Here is a 21106-nt window from a genome sequence, read left to right as displayed (position 1 = left end):
GCCCTGAGCTGCCCTGCCTGGGTACTGGTGGCAGCCTTGCCCAGCAAACAGCACTGCAGGCTGTGGACCCCAGGTGCAGCTGCCCACAAAAGCTTGCTCACGTGCCTTCATGTAGTGCAGCCTTCCTTCCCACCCAGTGTCCTGGTGCTCCTGTTGATCCTGCTGCACACATGGGCTTTTTGTACCCCCACAGCTCCTGGGAGATGCAGATGCCAAGAAGCAGGCTCTTCTTTCATGTATCCCCCTCTATTGTTTAGAGCACCATCTAAGCACCTAACGGGTTTTATTTTAATGTAGAAATATACACAATGTGATTTGGAATTCACCTTTGGCTCTCCAGTTTTTAGGGAAGGCTGCCTTGTGTAATAATTTTCAAGTTGCAGTGATTTCCCCATTTCCCTCAGACAGCCACGTTACTGACTGCTCATTCCAGAAGGAGATGGTGTTGGCTAATGGCTGGAACATTGTAGCCTTGTCACCTTGTTTATAGCACCTCTCTGTTACTATCCATATGACCTACAGCACGGGGGCTAAGCTATTTCTTTATCATTTTTACTGTCTGTGAAAGAAGGTTAAACCCACCAACTTTGTGGGATGTTGTAAAGCTTTAATGGATCAAAAGTACTTTAAAATTATCAGGTAAATGATTGCAAATAAATACCCAGACAGCTATTAGAATTCTCTAATTCTCCTCTGACGCACAATGTCTGGCTACTTTGAAGTGCCCCTTCTGTGTTTGTTTGGGGTCTTTTTAGTAGCTAAATTGTGTTAGTGTGGAGAAACAGGAATAGTTCGTGCAAACACAAAAAGCCCTGAAGATGGAAAGAAAGAGTATTTATATGAGACAGGAAAAGAATGACTCAATAATTAGTTTTTGGAAGAGAGCATTTGATAGGGAAAGTGGATAAATTTAAAGGTCAGTCTCAGTTACAAAATACTATTCAGATTACTTAATATAATACCAATTTTTCTGTTATTTCATCCCTATGAGACAAAATGCTTGCAGTTATTCAGGCAGCAGACTCTTCCCTTAAGAAATTCAAGCAATCCAAAGCATAATTGCCTCTCCCTCATTGAAGGCATATTTCCACAAACTCTCACCTCTCTCTCCAACCTCAAGGTTACTACATGGAGATTATAATGAGAAGGAAACTCGATATATTCTTTGTCTTCAAACTTGTAGAATTGTGATACCCAAAGGAACCAGTACTTTGTGATTTATGACTCCTCTATTTTGTTATGAAGAGATGTTAAACATCTTTAATACGTTAAATATCGTGTTATCCAAGTTTGGCTGCTGATTGCAACATGCTCACCCTTTATTCTCTAGAAGAATTTGCAGAATACCTTTCTGTAACTTTCCACATTGCTATCAGCTCTGCAGTGCTATGCCTTATTTGTATAATTGGAAGTTTTTCCAGTTGTCTGGGTAATTGTACCATCTGAGGGATATTACCCTCCTTTGTAGCCTGCAGATTCTTCTGAATCATTTCCTATGTTAATAAAACATTTTATTTTTGTATTAAAAAAGTCTCCAAACCTGATTTAAACTAAATGCAAAGTATGTTCTCCTCTTCTCCGAGGGGTCTCACACAGCCCTTGACTGCACTTCCATTAACACCAAGAAAAATTCCTTTTCTGCTTGAAAGGGAGTAAGTGATAAAGTGCTAAAGTGCTGTTGGGGTGTTGGTGATAGTATCAAGCTGCACAGCATTTTTAACAGATAATACTGAAACATGAAGCAAACCTACAAAAAAAAAAAAAAAGGACAAGGAAAGAAAAAAGAGAAAGAAAAGACAACTCAGAATAATTTAAACTGAAGTGTTGTGTAAGCCAACAACAGGACACCAAGCCAGGAATCAAACAGGTCTGTGCTCTGTTCTGCCTTTTGCCTGGAAATCATGTTCTACCCCAAATCAACAGTTTAGCCAAGGAAGCAAAGCAACTTTTTTCTTCAGAGACACTGAGTGAAGCTGTAAGTACTGCAACTGGTTGACTACAGGAATGTTGCTTGATTGTCTCAAGGTGCAAAGTTTTTAAGCATTATCTTTAATTATGTTTAATTTTAAACGCAAAGCTGACTGGTAAAAAGATTTTCTGCTTGGTCATACCACTTCCTTTCCATTTATATTCAATTTGTATTTGGTTATTAGAGCAAAAATTAATATTTTTAGAAGTTTGGTGTAAAAACAAACAAACAAAATAATCACCAGGACAGTACTATACTACTGAATCATAACTTTGCTCTTCCAGGAGGGTTTGTGGCAAGACATGGACATATTACTCCAGGGAGATGGCAGTGGGAAGCCTTTCCCCATCCCTTCATCTCATGGAAACACACTTCTGTATGCATGGCAGGTGTCACTTTCTTCAAGAAGGAAAGAAGGAACCTGAACAGAGAGCTGAGCTGAAGCCTGGCCTGAGACCATACAGGCTTTGTGCAGCCTCTCAGTCTGAGCCCTGGAGAAAGATGTGTAAACTTGAGACTTCACAGCTGATTTCTACAGATTCTTCCACAAATGCAAATCCTACTGGTCAGAACTTGGAGGTGTAAAAAGTCTGCTTCATTTTGCTCACCTGAATAAGAGATCTCTTGCCTTTCAAGAGCATGGTGACTTGTCATCAGTATAGTAAAACATGCTGTCGCTTTTCTCTAAAGGATGTAAAGACCTGCAGTGACATAAAACACGGAAGGTGTCAAATCCTATGAAAATGAAAAGATGAAAACAACAGAGTATTGCAAATCTCCTTTTGTTTAGTTGAGAAAGAATGTTTAGGAGCCAGAAGGTGCTGCAGTAGTACTGAAGGCTTAGATTTCAAGAACAGAAGTTTTACAAATCTACAGAAACTTTCAGCATGTGCTTTTGTCCCATTGGAACAGCCGTTGGTATATGTGTTCTATTGAACAGGGATTGGATTATACGCGTTCTTTAAATTAAGTACATCCTTAACTGCCTAGTTAGATCAGGGTCGTAGTGGCCTGGATATGATGAGAAGTACTGCAGATCCAGGGATGTGCAAACAAGCTGGAGAATTACATTAAGAAATCTGAATTTAGGATGCAACAAATTAAAATTCCTCTGAAAAAAAATATGCAGAGAACAAGTAAAAAACGAATTTGACTTCACAAGGGACTACTCAAAAAGTCTGAGGTTAACAAATGAACTCTGGAAATGGAAAACAGAGGTGGCAGCTACACAAGAACATTCTCTAAGTTACTGCTAGCCGGAAAAAATGAGAGTTAAAAGCCATGATGAGTTAAAACTGGGCAAGGCAAAGCAATTCAGGGATGAGGAGGGGCATTTATAAGCATTTTAATGGTACTGTGGGCAAATGTGAAATGGCCTGATAATCACTGAGAGGAAAGTAACCCAAAACCTTCCACATTGCAGATACTCAATTTCTTTTTCAAGGTATGTTAGCAGTCGGATAGGGGTTTCAAGTAAAGTATCTACTGATTGGAACAGAAGAAAGATGTCTCAAAACCAAGAGTGCTTAAAAATCAGATGGAAGTGTGTGCATCAGACAGTCTCCAGGGTACAAAGAAACAGGCAATAAGGGAAATAATGGGTAAAAAAAAGGTGACGAATACTGGTACCTTCTCTAAGCTGGGGACTCCTGAAAAGTTCATCCAAAAAATGTCACTCCTATCAAGGCTGGTACAGCCTTCCAAGAATACTCTTCTGCCTAGCATGGCTATGGATACAAAATGAGTCACAAGTCTCTGGAGGGAAATTGTTTTTTGACTACTTGGGATATGCATCAGTGGACCACTTGTGACAGCATTTATTGCATTCACAACTCTGAACTCACAAAGCCCTCTGGAGCATCCCTGGGATCCCACACTGAATCTCCACCCACTTGTCTAGCTGTTTGCCATCTCTTATGTGGCCAACAGCATGAGAGCATTTTCCAGATGAATAAAAAAAAGTACATGGAGACCAGTTGGAAGAGCAAACCCTGGTATGTGTAATCCTGTGGCTGCCAAAGTAACAGTGAAACATGGTCTCTGCTTAGTTCATATGCTCATGGCTTCAATGGAAGTGTATGTCCTTGTGTTTCTTGTCCTTTCTCTGTTCTTCAAGAAGTCTTCAGGCATAGCAGCACACAGACAGCCACACATGCACCCGCTACCAGTGAATGAGGGAACTGAAACTCTGGGGCAAGGAGGTGACCCAGGAGAACAAAGACTAAATAGGAGGTGGGTGAGGTTGGAAGTGCCATGGCAGGGAGGAGATGTGGGTAGGGCGGATTGGGTCTCCAGTGCAGGCTGGGTTGGGAGCCATGCTGATGTTCCTCAGAACTCTTAGATCTATACCCAGCACTGCTGGCTTGGGGAGGCCTGAGGGTGCCTGGCCGAGGTGGTGGAAGAGACAGACCTGGATGAAAACAAGCTGAAGAACAGCATATTGAGCCAAGGCTGTGAGAGAGAGCCAGAACTGCCTTAAGGATCTGCAAAACAATGAGATTTCTGAGTTCATGATTTCTCTGCTGCCAGCAGATGCCTGGGGAGATCACTGGCAATCAACGTGTTCATATCCCCAGAGAGCTCTGACAACCTACTCAGACCACTCGTTGCTTCTCCTTGCTCAGACTCAGAAGCCTGGTGATGCTGTAGACAGTGAAGATCAAGGTATTATGCTGCCACTGCTCATTAGGTAGTGCCATCCACCGTGTGTGTTGAGACACAGAAAAATGTACTGTGGTAATGGCATTCAGGGCCCATCTGTCCCTGGAAGATGTACTTGCAAGGGCTAAAATTAAACAGCATGGATGATTTTAATTCTGGGTTTCTTCAGCAGTATTTTGGGAGAAACCTTAATATCGTGTTTTGAACAGAGATTTCTTTGCATAATTTCCTGGCTTTACTTCCCTGGCACCTTCTTTCTGCTGGCTACTTGTGTGGAAATATTCCCTCCCAGACTTCCTCCTTCCAGCTGTGCCACTCTGCTTTGGAGCCTGATGGATTCTTCCTGCTCAGCACCTGAGTCCAGCAAGAAGCACCATCAGGGCAGAGGAGACAAGGCAGGTGTGTGTGGTCTTGTTGTGTGTCAGCTGTGCCCAGCATGGGCAGCATCCCTGAGCAAGCACAAGGTGGACCTGGGACAGGGCATCCCTTAGTATCTGCAATCTGTGCTATTTCAGAGGTTTTCCAGTAATTAAACCTCAGGCAGATTTGTACCATGGGAGGAGATAGGAGTAGGGATAAATAGGATAAATGGGAGTATTTAAGCTGTAGATATATTGACTTAAGTAAACAGGTGTCTCTTGTAAAAGACAGTAAATGAGAATATCTCATGTGAAGTCTGATGTTCTTACCATGTATACTGATAACGGAGAAGGGCTGTCTATGAATGCTTGTGGAGCCAGAAAGGGCAGTGTGTATAAATTCAGGCTCTGCTCTGTAGCATGCTGCTTCCCTGGGCTTTTGTTTCAGCCTCACCACTCAGTCTTGGGAGTGAGCATATGTCCAAAAAGTGATTTAAGAAATCTAGGAGCTCATGGATCTGCAGCTTGTTGTTGGCAGTGCAATGTGGTGCTGCGGTGCATTGGTGGGGACAGCAGCTCTTGGTCACTCCCCCGTTTGGCTTCACCCTGCACTGTGTGCAGGTGAGGGCCCATTGAGCTCACATTCCACCACGGGGCAGAAACGGCTTCTGGTTCTCTGCTGCAGCACTCAGTCATCTGTGAGATACAGGTCCTGGAGCCTGGAGTCACATATAGCCCTGGGTTTTATACATTGCTGAGAGGTTTATGAGGCCATCTGTATTGAGCCAGTGACATGGCACAAAGTTGTTTTTTCAAAAATTAGGCAGTATTTCCATAAATATAACTTCTGGTATTAATTTCTGAATTTTACTATTTATCTGTTCTAGTGAATAATGGAAATAATTTGATATAAGTGACAGTAGAGGTAAAATTCAATGCCATGAATTAGCAATAGTTTTGAGTTTCAGTATGCATACTGAAAACACTATTATCTGGAGTTTGCAAATTATGGATTATAATCTGAGGCTTTTTAGTTTACATGCTGTCTGTCTATCTATCTATCTATCTATCTATCTATCTATCTATCTATCTATCTATCTCCAGGAGCCAAAGCAAGGCTCATCTTTTCACTGCTGATCTCACTTAATTTTTTATTTCACTTTGATCTGTTTAGGATATCTCTGGGCTCTCCTTTTGCCCAGAGAGTGGTATCTAAAGGAGTTTAGAAGTATTATGTAATGTTTGTTAAATAAATCCTGAGAGGTAGAGGAGTACAGATTTCCCAGTTATGATTAAGGAACTGAGATGTTTATGTAGAAATAAATGGGATTCAGGTGCTACATAGTTTCCAGAATTGGCCTGAGAGGTTTTAGACTATTGGGACTGGCTGATATGCACGTTGAAAAGCATTGCAAGAAAGCTGTATGAGCAATGTGTTTTGAAATGTGATACTAAAAACTCATCCAAGGACCAACATTCAGCACTGCAAACATTATCCCATTCTTATTTTAACATTTCAACAGACACTGTGGTTCTATTTGGAATTTTATATTTGGCATTCTTTTTGGTTGTTTTTATCTTGTGCTGTCTTAAAAACTGTTAGCTTAGTAATTAATTCACTCAGCATGAGTGGATTTTACAGTGATAGAAGTATCAATAAGGGCCTTTCTGCCAAGACTGTGGTGGTGTTAGATGCTATGTAACTCTCAGGGTGGAAGTATGTGTTGCAGCAAACTGAAAAACTGGGATCTAATGGTAAAATTTGAATCCCTACGGAAGCATCTAGAAAGTAACTTTTTTCAGACATGCTGCTTATTTGTAAAGTATATGCCACACAGAGAGGCATATTTACCTCTTGAAAACCATGCACATATTTCTGAGTTTACCAGTTGACTTGGTCATGTACTTGTGAGAAGAGATTGATCTACAGGTTAATTATTTCACAGTTACTGTATGTTCATTGATAATCCCTAAAAGACCAGGAAAGAGGTGATGTCTTGTTCCCCAGGGCAAGAGCACAGGACATGCCTAGAAGTAGGTGGAAGATGCACCAGCTTAGAAAAGAAAGCAGCAATAATAACAACAAAATGTCAAGGTGCTAACATCTTGTGGCAGTATTAAGAAACAGCCTAAATCAAGATCAAACATTGGTGTTTTTTCGTATAAGATAATGCACGTGATAAAGCTTTTTTCCTGTTGTCCATTTTTATTGAGCAGTTGAACTTCTCAGGAGAAAGAATTACATGGGGATTTTGGCATTGGTGTGCCAAATTTATTTTATTGATCCAGTTATAAGTGCCGTGCGCCACTGTGCTAAAAAGCTGTAGGGACCAGCCCATGGAAAACGCGTAACCATGGGCTGGTCCATGGGTCTCGGGAAGGCTGTCTCTCCCAGGCAGGACCAACGCAGCTCACAGGGATGTAAATGTGCAGCACAGAGCTGTCAAAAAGTTAAGGGATTCCTGAGAGCAGCCCAGCTTTCAGCAATCTGCATCCTAAGTAATCCAAAACTCTTGGGCTTGCAAAAGCTACTTTTTAAAATTGGTCTCATTAACTCTCTTTATTTGCATGCTTCAAAAAATACTTGTTTTACGTGAAGAAGATGTTAACAGAGGTTCTCTGCTTTGCTGATTACAGATTTATGATTTTTGGATATATGTTACAATATTTTGTGGTTTTCTATCTTTAGTTTTTTGGCTTAACCCAGGCCAATCAACTCAGTCTCTTGAGGTAACAGAGGAACTACAAAATATCACTTAACAGCAAGCAAAATGAGTGCTATACAATACCACGGTGGATGATTTTAGTGAGTTCCCATCTATGAATTCATCAGACTTCTTGGAAGTAAAGCAACTTTGTCCTGAAAATAAAAGTATGTGTCCACAAAGGGCATCAAATCTCCCTAATCTGGCAATTTTAATTTCATTTTTATATTCTTAATAAATGTTCACAGAGTAATAGTGATTGAGTTCCTTGATACTTCAGACTTAAATAAATTTCTCAGTGAACCATTCTCTGGCGGTGTTACAGAATGGGTTTATTTTAATTGAAAACCATGCTGGGAAACGTGGGATGTTTATATGCTCAATTCAGATTTTCTGCCTGCAAGGAGCCGCCATATCCTCGGGATAACCTTTTGCCTTTTCCCTCCCCATCCCTGCAGCACGCTGCCCTCCTGGAAGTTCTTTCCCAGGCATGGGGAAACAAGGATGACCATCCCTGTAGCCATGATTGTTTCTCCTCACCCTGATATGGCTGCTCCCACTTGCTGGTGCACTCCAGAGTCTCTCAGCTGCTTTCCCTGCCATCCCACTGTGATCCTCAGGGCTGTCTGCCTCATTTGGGCTCATGCAGCCCAGCCTTGTGCTACTGTTTGAACATGGAGAGGCAAGCCTGAGTGTCAGGGCCAAGAAGTGTCAGGAGCATAAAGAAAAAGTTAGAGGGATCACTGTGCACAGCAACATGCAGCCTGAAAAGGCAGAGAGAAATGTCAGAATGCTAATTCCTAGGCTACAAACAAATGGCATATACAGAAGAAGGAAAAATTTCAATCTTAAAAGAAAAAAAAGGTACCCCAGGAGCAGGAATATTTCAGTCTGCACATTGATCACTTTTAACAAGCTGAAGTGTAAGCGGTATTTCTGACAGATTGTTGAAGTCTCATCTCCCATTGCACATCCTAGCTCTGCTCCTCAGCTCCTTTTCTTCCTGAGGTGCTCATGGGTCTGCAGTGCCTAGGGGCTGGGGCTGCTCCTGCTGCACCAAGTTTGGTTTGGTCTCCATGCCCTCAATGCCATGAAGGAGAAGCCCACCCTCCCCCTGCTCCTGGGTGGTGTCCCTCGGTGTGCAGCCAGGCGCTGTTGGCAGGGTCCATCTTCCACTGCTGGCCACGTGCTCACTGGGGCTGGCACTGGGCAGCCCCACTCCCATGCCAGCAGGATGGGGATTGTCACAGCCAGGTACCGGGAGCGGTGTGGAGAGAGCTTGTCATGCTGCTGGAAGGATTTTCAGGCTTGGTTTTGCTGTGATCAGTTGTGAAAATAAAACAAAACTAAACAGGTTATTTGCAGGTAGGAAAACAAGTCCAAGCTGAGGGTTGCTGGGCCTCGAGTCCCAGTGGCTGAATTCCCAAATGTTCCTGACTCCACAGGGATACCACTGGCTCCTGGTCCCTGCATGGCTCAGGAGCTTATGGTACTGAGCACCAGGACTTCCTTGGGATTTGAGCTGCTTGCTGAAATGGAAAATGGGATAGCCCTTCAGTTGTAATCATCTGGACATTACATCCCCACTGGCTTCTGGAGCCGCAATGTGCCCCATGGGCCACAGATGCTGGGCAAGTGTGGAAAATACAGCTTTTTACTGGCTAGGCTCATAGTTCAATGCCTTAGAAAGCCTCGGGCAGCCTAGAGAGGTAGCACGGGCAATCTAGCATGTCAGTAGCTCTAAAAGCAGCAAATAGTAGCTGCAAAGCTGATACCACCAGTAGAAGCAAAGAGGGAGAAATATAGTCTTCAGTTTGCCTAATTCCTGCAATTAGAAGCTTTCAAACAGAGACAGAAACACACAGACGATCGTAAAAGGGATGCAAAGCCAAAGAGCGCGGGGCCCCCTCTCGGGCCCTTCTTTTATTGGGAGAAGGGGAAAGGGGAGGACTGGGGGCGGACCCGGGGTGAGCGGCCAGTCAGACACTGCTAAAGAGTTTGAGGTACATTTGGTTTTGCCCACTCTTGGAACGAAGGAGTTCAGAGCACATGGCAGAGGCGAGTCCTGGCTTGTCTTGGGGAGGGGGAAGGGAAGCTCAGAACAGGCAGCATCAGGCAAGCAGCACCCACGCCAAGGTGGCAAGTGCCCAGTCAAAACTAGACCATTTCATTGACTGACCAGAGTTCAGTGTGACCCCTGGTGGGTTTTCCTTACTTAGAAAGGTCCTGGGTCAGAAATAAATCCATGTGGAGGGAGGCAGATGGTGGGGGAGTGATCTGAGGGGCTTCAGGGATGAGCAGGGTGCTGCTGAGCCCTGCTGCTGCTTGCTGGGTGCTACAGCCAGGAAGGAAGGATCCACACTGCACTGACCCACGGTGGGGCCAGCACTCAGATCCAGCAGCCCATGGCCAGGAGAAGGCAAGCACTGTGCAAAATTGCCTCTGATCTCTCCCTGTTGGTCCCAGGATGCCAGGAGCCACTTCAAGCAGTAAGTGCCTTCTGCAAGTGCCTAGAGAAAGGTGCAAGTGGAAAGTTAGTGCGTGCAGTCAGGAACCCCAATATACCAGGTGGAAACCACCAACCTCAGTTATAATCCAAGCTGGATTTCTGTTACACAAAGAGTTATTAAATTATGGAGTAACTTCCAAAGTCAGCAATAAAAAGTGCTGCATATCAGCTGAGGAGAAGATAGACAAATTTATGTAAAATGAGGAAACCAGAGACACAGCCGCTGGCTGAATTTATGTGGTTGGGAATAGATGCTGAGATATCCATGTATTGTATGATGTCTGTATTACTTACTGTCACAAATGCAGGTTTAGATGGACCATTGCTTCTGGCTCTGACATACCTATGCTTTAGTAAAAAAACAATTGCTTCCATAATACAGGAAGAAACAATGGAATGATAAAATCTAAGTGTATTGGAAACAAGCATTCTGTATGAAACTTGTGGTTTGCTGTCCATTTTGTAAGACTTAATCTTCTCTCTACAGTAGGGATTTTTTGGCAGCTCTGGTGATTCCACATTATGTTTGTGTATGTTTTGCTGTAGGGTATAACCTCATATTGTTCCTAGTTTCGACACAAAGGATGGAATAAGTAAATATGAGTGTATGTAAAGTATACACCTAAAGATGCATACACATACACACACAAATATATATATATATGTGTTTAGCAGTAGGTATTTGTGAAATCAGGTAACAGATGGTTCTGTGACACTGTGAACATCCTATAGACTACTAGCAGCAATTTCCTAGTGTGCATAAGCTTAAAGGTTTTTGAAAAAATTCTTTGGGACTGTAGCATACCATTTTCTGGTGTATTGAGTTTCTGATCAGATTTCATTGTTACTTTTTTATGCAGCCTGCCTTATTCCTTTCCTTTCAAGCCTTGCTCTTGGGTGACAGTTATTGAAGCAGGAGCTCAATTGTTCTGGTCCATCTTTCTTAGGTAAGTTTAAAGCACTGAGGTTTTGGTGCTCTGAGCCATTTTAAGCCAGTCCTCCTGCTGCACGGAAGACATGGATGATGTCGCCCTGGCCAGGCCACCAGCCAGCAGCAAGCAGTCAAGGATGGTATATCTTGACATGACACTTTAACCAATACCTCAGGCTCCACGTGAGCTGTTGGTGTCATGCCTTGAGAACTGGAGGGTTTGTGTTAACAGGTCTAAATTCAAATGAAGCTGTATGCACACGGCATAGCCGGGAGGTCCACGTGGAGAACCAAAAGCACTGGTATGCACTCAGAATTTTTATATAAAATACTATGAAGAAAACAAGAAGTGATTCTTGGAATGAGTGTGGGTATTAGCGTTGGGGAGTTCCTCTGAGACACTAAACCTTACCTTCCATAGCACCCTTTGGAGGGATGCTTAAAAATGCTCTTCACGGAGATGTAACGCAGACCTTGTTTTTTATTCTTTCTTGTTAACTCATTATATTTTTTCAGATAGAGATTATGCAGTCACATTGACTGATTCCTGAATATTGCAATACATGCCGTTTTCCATCCAAGACAATAAAATGTATTACAAGTGCCTTTTTAATGAAAGAGAAAGCAAGACCTTCATGTCCTGCAACATCTGCTGGGAACATAACCTAAATTGAAAACGTATGTTGTTCTTGTGGGGAGAGAGAGTGAGAGGTCTTCCAGTGACAGGAAGTATCAAAAAAAGTTAGTGCTGAAATCAGTAAAGCAACCATGCGTGACAGAAGGAAAATAAGCACATAACCTTTCTTTTATTTTCTTTCTTTTTTTTTTTTTTTTTTTTTTTGATGAGGTTCAATGGAGATGGACAAAGACAAGACAGAGATGGGGGAAGCAGGGAGGTGGGATTATCTGTATTGACAGAACTGTTTATTTGCTCCTGGCAGAAATAAATCCCAGCATATATTCCCTCTAGCTTTTTCTTATTTACAGAGATGGAAAGCCTAATCTGTCGCCAAGACCCATTATCCTTCGACTTGAGTCAGACAGTACATCTTGCTTATTGAATCAGGGAATAGTGCGTGTTTTATGAAGACAGAAAGGAAAAGATAAGTTTGCTCTTGCAACCTTCTCCTGTTTATTAGTGTGTATAGTTACTACCACTACCATAATGAGAGAGCTGTATTTTAAAACTTGCAGAACAATGTAAATAAATAGGTAGCACCTATTGAAAAAGAATGAATTTGTCCTGTACTCCACCACTATGTGGGATGGCTCTGTGATGAGGAGCACAGCATTTCTGAAACAATTCTGGTTTTGATGTGTTGTCTGGTTAGCTTGACTTTACCTGTATTAAGTTTGAAAACATTTCTTATGTGTGTTTTGTGCTTTGCCTGAGCTCAAGCATCTCTAAGTACTTCCAATCTCCTCATAAATACACCTTTGTATTCTGCCTAATATATAAACATCACGACCCATGTCTGAGAATGTTGGGAATTTTATTAGGTTCATAAAGTTTTAGTTGCGGTCTAGCCCAATGGGTCCAAAATAAATAAACGCAGAGAGCAAAAAGAGTAACAATTTTTTACTTATTTCTTCTCCTCTCCCCTGAGAGTTTCCCCAGTACTGGTGAAGTACTTGCTGCAGTGGTTTCTGTGGCTTGCTATCAAAGTATCTGCAAGCCAGTAAGTGAGAGACAGATGCAGAGTGTAAAAGCTGGGGGAAAGTAACTGAAATAGTCCTGTTAATGCATTTCACTGATTTCCTTGGTCTCTTTCCATCTTAAGGATAGACAGAAATTGTGAATAATCATGAATGACTTGTCACAGCCATGTTCCCTCTGTTGCTGTTCTGAGTGAAGGTGCTTGGTCGGGACAGCCTCCTAAACCCTGTGGATGGAACATGTAAACAATCAGCCTGGCAGGATGGAAACCTCTCTTTTAGCATATAGGGAGACCTGACTGCTGGACTGAGATCTTCAGTTTGGGGTGGCCCTTTCTCTGGCTCCAGACAGTGTCATTGTTCCTCCCTTAGCACAGAGCTGGCTTTGCCTACAGCATCCACCACTGACAGCTAAGTGTGATGCAACAGTACAGAAAAGGAGCTATCAACAATGCTAACATCTTCACCTGAGCCATGGGTGAGTGCAGTCTTTGCTTCAGGGTATTACGCTCCATAGATATTTCAGGCATCTCTCCCTCAGCAGACCCACTGTGCTCAGGACATACAGGGTACATAGGACAGCAGCTGTTGTTCCTTCCCTGCTTGTGGAAAGGTGTTGTGTTATCTTAAGATATGCCTAACTGCATGCAGCTATCATGCCCTTTGAAACAATTCTGTAGTAAGCCTTAATGTTGCCCTGCAAGCTTTATGAACCCAAGAAATTAGCAAGCCATGGCTTATGTGGGAATCAAAACCATGTCTTGGGGCAGTTACAAAGCTAAATGTATGAATTTTTACACATCCACTGCAGGAGCATCAGAGCCAGAGACACCACTTTTGCAGGAAGAATTGGGAGCTAAACCCTTAAACATCAAGCCCCAAAGCACTTTCTGTTTGTTTATATGCACTGCACTTACTCTGTCTCAATGCTATTGGAAAATTATTTCTGGAATGTATCAAATGGCATAATACATGTTACAGATCTTTTCCTAGTTAGCTACAAAGCTTACACTGCATTTACAGGGGGGATAGAGGCAACTTTTTATTGTTCAAGACTTTTAATAAAGGAAAAGATTTTTTAGAGCAGATAACTATAACTGAGCTACAATTACAAACTAAGTAAGACCATGCTTTTTTTTTTTTTTTTCTTTTTCTCAACTTACAGCTGCACAGTCAACTCTTAGGTTTCCTTGGAAATTTTTCAACAAATCAAAATTTTGTTGGAAACATCTACACAGCTTTCATAATTCAAGTTACTTGGGCTTTTGAAATGCCTTGGATTTGACAGACTTCTGCGAGCTCAGAGGTGAGTTCCTGCCAGGTTTGGCCAGAGGTAGGAGCTGCCAGGCCCTTAACCCTAAGGCAGTTGTTGAAGAATCCATGTAGTGCAGGTAGCTCAGGGGGCAGCTGCAGATTGAGCCCTGGGGGAGGACAGCTCGAGGCAAGAGGCTGTGACCTAGTGCTGCCCCTTTGCCCAACAAAGCCCAGCCAGCTGACTGGACATTCAGAGACAGCATGAGCTGAGGACTCAGGGGGAAGACCCCAGACTCAGGGTATAAAAGCCCAGTGTTTCCTTTGTTCAGGGTCCCTTCTCCAAGGCACAAGCTTGAGCTGTTATTCTGTTGCTACACCATGATAAAATTACTTAAAGGAACCAGAGATCTGAGACTCTGCCTTGGGAAACCTGGGACTGAGCTGCTAAGAAAATCTTGTCTGTATGAATGTGGGATGTGTAGGCAGTCAGGCAAGGTACCTGTCGGGTCACTGTAGCTGCTCGCTGCAAAGGGGCTTTGGTCCCAGAATTTAAAGTCTCTGGGGGTGGGACTGTGACTGCCAGAGAGCTCCTGAATGGTCAGAGAGGAAAGTGTTCTTAACAGCAGATGCAGGCAAGAAGATGTTTTAATTTGGGCTGAGGAATCATGAGTCTTACCGTTATGCACAGTGTTTAACTGTTCTGGAAAAAAGTGGGTTGTAGAGGACCGGTCTATGGACCAGCTCTAAGGGGACAATGGAGGGACATGGAAGCCAGATGGAGGTAGGTGTCTTCCTTCAACTGGGTCTAGATGTTGATTAGACCCTAAGCACTCATGTCACTGCTGTGCACTGGCTGATTTCCACTGTTTCCTGCTCATCCTGCCAGTTCCTGACCCTCAGGTTTGCATGGGAGGGAGAGTGCCTGTGCTGGATGTGGAGCAGGGGCAGTGTGTGTGCCCTCCCAGGCTCTTCAGGCATGGCAGTGAGCGGGGCTGTACTTGCCTCACCCTCGTCTCGGCTCCCAGCAAGGAGGAGGTGGAAGGGGAGGGCAGCCAGTGCCAAGCCCCCACAGGGCAGGCAGTCCCCTTGCCCCCACACAGCTGGCTGCCAGCAGTCCAGGTGACCCTGTGGGTCCAGCAAGGCTCTGGCTGCAGGCCCTCAGCAAGCTTTTAACCATTGCTAAAACTTTCTGTATCTCCCATCTTATATATTTTTTTTTAATACAAGTGCAAAAGCCCAAAATTACTAATGTTCCTTCCAAGGCAATGACCACAAAACAGAGAATCAAACCCACAGAAATGCTTTCTTTTAGAAATTACTCACATTTCATCAGGCTTTGCTTATACTGAGGTGACACAGCCAAACCCACTGACAGTTCAGCTATGTGGCCTGAGAAACACAACTGCATTAACAAAGCTGCTCTCAGATGTAGAGCTACACTTTTCATCTGTGTTAAAATACCACGTTGCTACTCCATTCCTAGCCTGTCAGCATCCCTTCTCATTGGCCCTTCTGCCTGTCTCACTGGAAATTTGGCATATGTTCCCAAGCTCCTTGCAGCTATATGAGCCTAATATTCACTCCAGAATGCCTTAGATATGTGGGGAGAACTGCTTCTTTGCTCTTCCTTTTTCAGAAACCTAACTAAATCGTCCTATTGTGTGAGTTACTTTTTTCTTTTATTAAGAACACTATATTTAATTTCATCCTACAGTGAAACAGTTGCAGGCGGCTGCCCAACACTTGTACTCTTAAAAAGGGAAAACAATGCAAAGAGAGGATGTCCCTGCAGGAAGATCATGCCCTGCCCCAGCTGCTCACACATGCAAGACAGATCCTTTTTTTTCAAGGACAGCAACCAGTCAGGAACATGACCGCTGTTCTTGCCCTTGGAAACACCCCTCTTTGCCTTGCAGTCTTTGGAAACTTGGCTTTCACTACTGTAAGGGCAGCTGGGGATTCTACTTGTTTTGAGCACTGGCATTTCACAGGAATTATTATGTCAATGGCCAGTGGCATGACATACTCAGGGGTGGGACACACATATGTGCCTGCAGTGGGCAATAAAATTGAAGAGAAGGGCCAGTTTCTTCTGCCCTGTCCTGTCTGGAGCTGAACAGTCTCTGACAGATGAGAAGGGACTTGCACAGACAGTGAGTAGGATCTGGCAAACAGTTTTGTAGTTCTGCTTTTGGCAGTTAAGCAAAAAACCTTGGTTGTCTGGTAGAAAGCTAAGCAGTTAGATACTTGCTCAACATCTATGTCCTTGGGGTATCTTTCCTATTGAAACGGATGGCATTTTTGAGCGCACAGCTTGTGTGACAGCTTGGAAAGGTAATGCTGAGGTCACTAGCAATTGCTGCAAGGTTGGTACAAAAATAATGGCTGGCCACAAAACCCAGAAAGTTCTACAAATACTGCAGGTAAGTGGAAGTCATTGGGCACTGCAGGATGTGTGCCATGAGGACCAGACCCCATCTAGGGAGAGGCAGGAAAGATGTAAGATGCTTGGCACAGCAGCTCATGTCTTCCTTGCAGATGTGCTGGCCTCTTAGCGCAGCATTCTTCCTTCACAGAGGTGTCTTTGTAAAGAATCAACCAAAGTAAACGCATACGGTTGTGTCCTATTTTAAAATGTGCTATAAAAAACATGAACTCAGCAGTGCATGAGGAAGAATTTGCATGACAATATATTTTTGACATTGAATACTTTAGATCAACTGTTATAGCTGTGAGAAGAACATATCAAAACCCTCTCACTGGCAGAATATTTAAATTTTTTTGTTCAGTTACTGATTAGAATCATCAAACTATAGATTGGAAAGGATGCTTGGAGGTCATCTGGTCCAACCTCATGCTGAAAGCAGACCTGACTTCCCAATTAGATGATGTTGTCCACGGCCTTGTTTGGTGAGCTGTGTCTCTCTCTGGGAGCAGTGATGCTGCAGTCTCCTTCTGCTTTCCTGTGCTCAACTGCACCCCATGAGAAGAATTGTCTTCCTTCTTTCAAAAGACAGGTAAGAAAACACCTATTTCCTGTTTTCCAGAAAAGACCAGGCGTAAGTTGGACACTTCACTCTTTAGGCATAGCTGTGCATATGCCTGGAGACAAAGACATTTGCTTTTCAGAGCTTTGACCTATTCTAGTGTTGAATAGTTCCCGACGAGGACTGGGAGCAGTTTCTGTAGTGATTTTCTCAAATATTTGGTGAAGTTTTTCTTTCTGTTTGTGACTTTTTAACGATAATCCAGTCATTAAGACTCATTAACATTTGAGGTTTGGTGCTCTGCTGGTTGTTTTTGTTTGGGATGGTGTTTTTTTTTGATTGTGAGGTTTGGCCAGACTATGTACCTGATCTTGCTTTTAACACTGACATTGGGGGGAAAAAAACCCCCACACTTCTCCTGTAAGGTCTCACAAATCATAGACCTGTCGCTCTGACAGGTTGTAGTGGTTTGACCTTGGCTGGTGAAGGTGCCCACCCCATAAACAACCGCAAACCCAGTACACACAGTTGTAGACCTGTGAGTAAATTTTCCAAGTAGGGCAACATGCAGTGTGAGATAATATAGGAGATAGTGTAGAAAACCATTATAGAAAGGGTAGGATGAGGGGAAAAGTGGTACTATTCCAGTGGTTTAAAACCCATCGGCTTGGGTCATTGCTCTGTTTCAGCTGTGGCTTGAGAAGCCATGGTGCCTGTTCATCTGCTGTCCTTCGCCTCTCCCCAGAAATGCTGTACAGTGATGAGCAATGTCCAGTAGGCAGTAGCCAGGGCCGAGCAAGTTGCACAGATGAAATGAGACTTTGAGCAAAATTTTAGTAGAATGAGCATGAATGTTAAGTAGGCAATAAATGTTAGTTTTTCTCTTATTTTGAATAAGAGCGCATGGTTATGATCATATCCAATGGCCTTCTATAGATTTAGCTATTTTGTGTTGCTGAATATGGTAAAAAATGGGTACGGCTCCTTGATGATGTTCCTCTGTTCGGGGATCCCTCTCCTTTTATCCCTGTCTTGTGGTTTTCATCAATATTTCAAGGCAAATTTTGAGGATGTGGGTGAAGGATGGCATATCATCTGAGACACAGAGATTGTTGTGTTCTGATTTCTAAGGGAATGGTGTGCAGTATCACTTTAGTATCACAAATAAAAACTCACTTTAATATAAATAGAAAGTAATCCTGATAATTCATTGACAAACAGCATTAATTCCTGGTTTTGTGGGCATCAGTCATTAACAAGTTTCTGGATGCTACTTCAGCTGCAACAGCATGGGGGAAAGGAAAGTTTTTTGTGTCAGTTTCATTGGCCTTCAATCACAACTTATGAGTGCATTACTTTCTGGTCATTAATTTTACACTGTATAAGGCTGTCAGATATTTTGGGACTCAGTGATTTATGTTTTCGGAAAAACATAAGAGTTTTCAGACAGATGGATTTTTGGGGACTGGAGAAGTTAATGTAGCGGAGAAGGCACCCATTTGGGGAGAAATCTGTGAGAGATATGGTCTGCATACGAAGAGGACAAACTACTGGCACAATAATTGTAATGTTATGGATAGCTATATAAAATAACAGATGTGGAGAAGTGGGATGCCAAAAAAGCCAACAAGATCTTGGTGGGAAGCTTTTGGCATGTCAGCTTCAATGATCAAGCAAGACACCATGAGAAAGGAGAATTTTTTCCAGGAATCGAAAACCAGGGATGTGGTTGCTGAGAGCAAGAATTCCAGGAGAGGGAAGAGAGAGAGAAAATGTCAGATAGAGATGTACAATGCATTGTTGGAAAGCTTAAACCTTAAAACATTTGAGTAAAGGCATTCCAGTTTAGAAGTCACTGTGTTATAGGATGATAACCCAGCCAAGAGAATCACGAATAAAGGGGAAGTAATTGTGTTTCTCCACTCATGCTCCAGCACTACTGCCATAACACAGCAGAGTCCCCGTGGGAAAGGATGGGGTCGGGAGGTCATTTGTGAGGAATGTGCCTAACTCAGAGGATCGAGGCAGGTATCTTGGACCTCACTGGGAGCCTGAAGTAGCCTTTGTGTTTCACAGGCAGCTACACACAGGCACAGCTAGAAAGAGCAGGATGTCTCCTGCCTGTGGCACTGAACGGACATCTTGGCTTTTTTGTAATTCTCAGTAATGAAGTGCCACAGGGATATTTTTACTGGGATAATCATGTTGGCTCTGAAATGGTACTTCTTTCTGGAATAAGAGTGTGATTCTAATGCACTTAAGGCAGTCACTTTTCCCACACTCTTAATATTGCAGCTCCACATTTTTGGTATTAGCCAATCACATGTGTTATAAGCATGAATCAGACACTGGTTTTAAGGCTTGCAGACCTCTCTCATAAAGATTTAATTTCCTCAGCCATTTGCAATATTCATACATCTGTCACATTTGCAAGATATCTGGGCAGGGTAGCACCAGTGGGCAAGGCTGTGCCAGGCACAATACTGTGTTATGTCTGTGGATTGTACCTAGTTAAGCCCTAAGTAGGGCTTGACAAGTCACTGGCACATGATCCAAGTCTTTCATATTTATCAGGGGTACAAGTGGTTTGTGGTCAGTCAAAAGTTGAATTAACTCTCTGGAAGAGTTCTTTTTATACATTTTTCACATGTTTCTTTTACAATGAGACAGTTCTCAGTCTGCAGAGAGTGATTTATATCATTAGCAAATGCCTAGGAGCAGTATGTAGCAGCCCCACCAGTCTGACCAAGTTGCAATGTTGCAGGTGGCTCTGAGTGGTTATGGGAAGGGAGAATTATGTTCTTCATAACAGGTAGGGCTTCTACTCAGTTGAAAACATATTCTTGTATTATATTCAAATATCAGGTGATTTCATTTTCCAGGAGTTCATTACAAGGATATATTGCTAACATTCATAATCCAGCCTTCATTTCACGTTGACATAGATTCAGGAGTTTGCATTAATTTGTTACTTTCTTAGGCCAATTTACCTTTCCTCAGTCCACCTTAATGCCTAGTTTTCATGTGTGTTATCTCAGTAGTTCAGCTAGTTTTGATGTAGCCCAGTGTTTATTGCTTTTCAGACCCAAATACCAAGTGTCTCTGGAAATCTAGACCGGCTTTTATCATGTTTCTCTTCTCAATAGCAATATTCCAGGACTTTGTCTGTACAAGCAACTATCCCTTTCCAGGTGCTGCAGTAGCTTTGTCATTTCCTTTGGAATATATTGGGTGCAGTAGCGATGCCAAAAGGAAGTCTGTGGAAGGATTACCATCCAAAAGGCATAATAAAAGTAGTTAACTTGGCGCCATCTGGGTGTAGAAGCATCTGCCAAAAACCATTTGCGGCATCTAAAAGGGGAAAAAAACTTGGGCATTCATCTTGGAAAGATGCTGTCCACTGTGAATACGACAGTGCTTCTCCCAAGCACTTTGTTTTGTTGATTTAGGTCAAAGGATGTGCTGACTCGGCCGTTTTTGCTAAGGCCGCGTAAGCACTGGTAAATGCCGCTCCATGGGTTTGGCTATTTCCCCTGTAGCACTGGCAGGGCCCGGGCTGTCTGCTCCTGCTTTTTGGTTGGGAAGGACTGAACTGAACACGTCGTGACTCTCTACACCGTAGGGAGCTGTATTCCATTGTGTACTGGGGGGGATGAGCTTAGTCTTTCCTCCAGTGCTCTTTTGTTGTTTTCTTTAGACTGATACAGCAATGCCACCAGTGTATTGTATTGAACAGTTAGTTTTTTAACCTCTGGGAACAAATACAGCTCCCAGAGTGTCCTGTAATATTGCAAATTACTAGTGGCATGTATGTTCATCCAAGGGTGCAAGTGGCAGAAATGACCCAGTCACTCATTATTTGTTTTTAACTGGTTCTTTCCCACTTCTTATTTCTGAATGCTGCCCTGGGCCTCCTCTCAGGGACTTTATTCTTGTTTCTCCTTTGCCTTCAAACCCAGGAGACTGCTTTATACCTGTTTATTTTCTTGCTCCAATCTCTAAAACCTGAGAGGACCTTACTCAACTTTCCTCGCCCAACTTGCTTCCCTCCATTCCTCCTGGAGTAGACACCACT

General features: G+C 43.0%; 1 long non-coding RNA gene across 5 annotated transcripts in view; it reads left to right on the top strand.

Annotated features, from left to right (window-relative positions):
* LOC104697169 overlaps positions 1-21106 on the top strand; it is a 185049-nt gene that overhangs the window by 30053 nt on the left and 133890 nt on the right. For 3 of the 5 annotated variants that reach the window (XR_005601759.1, XR_005601760.1, XR_002048271.3), the window contains 4 exons: positions 11064-11150; positions 12122-13268; positions 13956-14096; positions 16834-17061. This is a non-coding gene — a long non-coding RNA (uncharacterized LOC104697169). Of the gene's footprint in view, positions 1-2253; positions 5030-11063; positions 11151-11469; positions 11813-12121; positions 13269-13955; positions 14097-16833; positions 17062-21106 lie in introns of those variants that run through there. The other 2 variants (XR_002048272.3, XR_005601761.1) reach the window with 2 other exon arrangements.

Source organism: Corvus cornix, chromosome 4, assembly GCF_000738735.6.
Source record: "Corvus cornix cornix isolate S_Up_H32 chromosome 4, ASM73873v5, whole genome shotgun sequence".
In the NCBI taxonomy this organism is placed as follows: Eukaryota; Metazoa; Chordata; class Aves; order Passeriformes; family Corvidae; genus Corvus; species Corvus cornix.
Note: the sequence above shows the minus strand (reverse complement) of the source record. Positions and strands in the feature narration are given on the sequence as shown.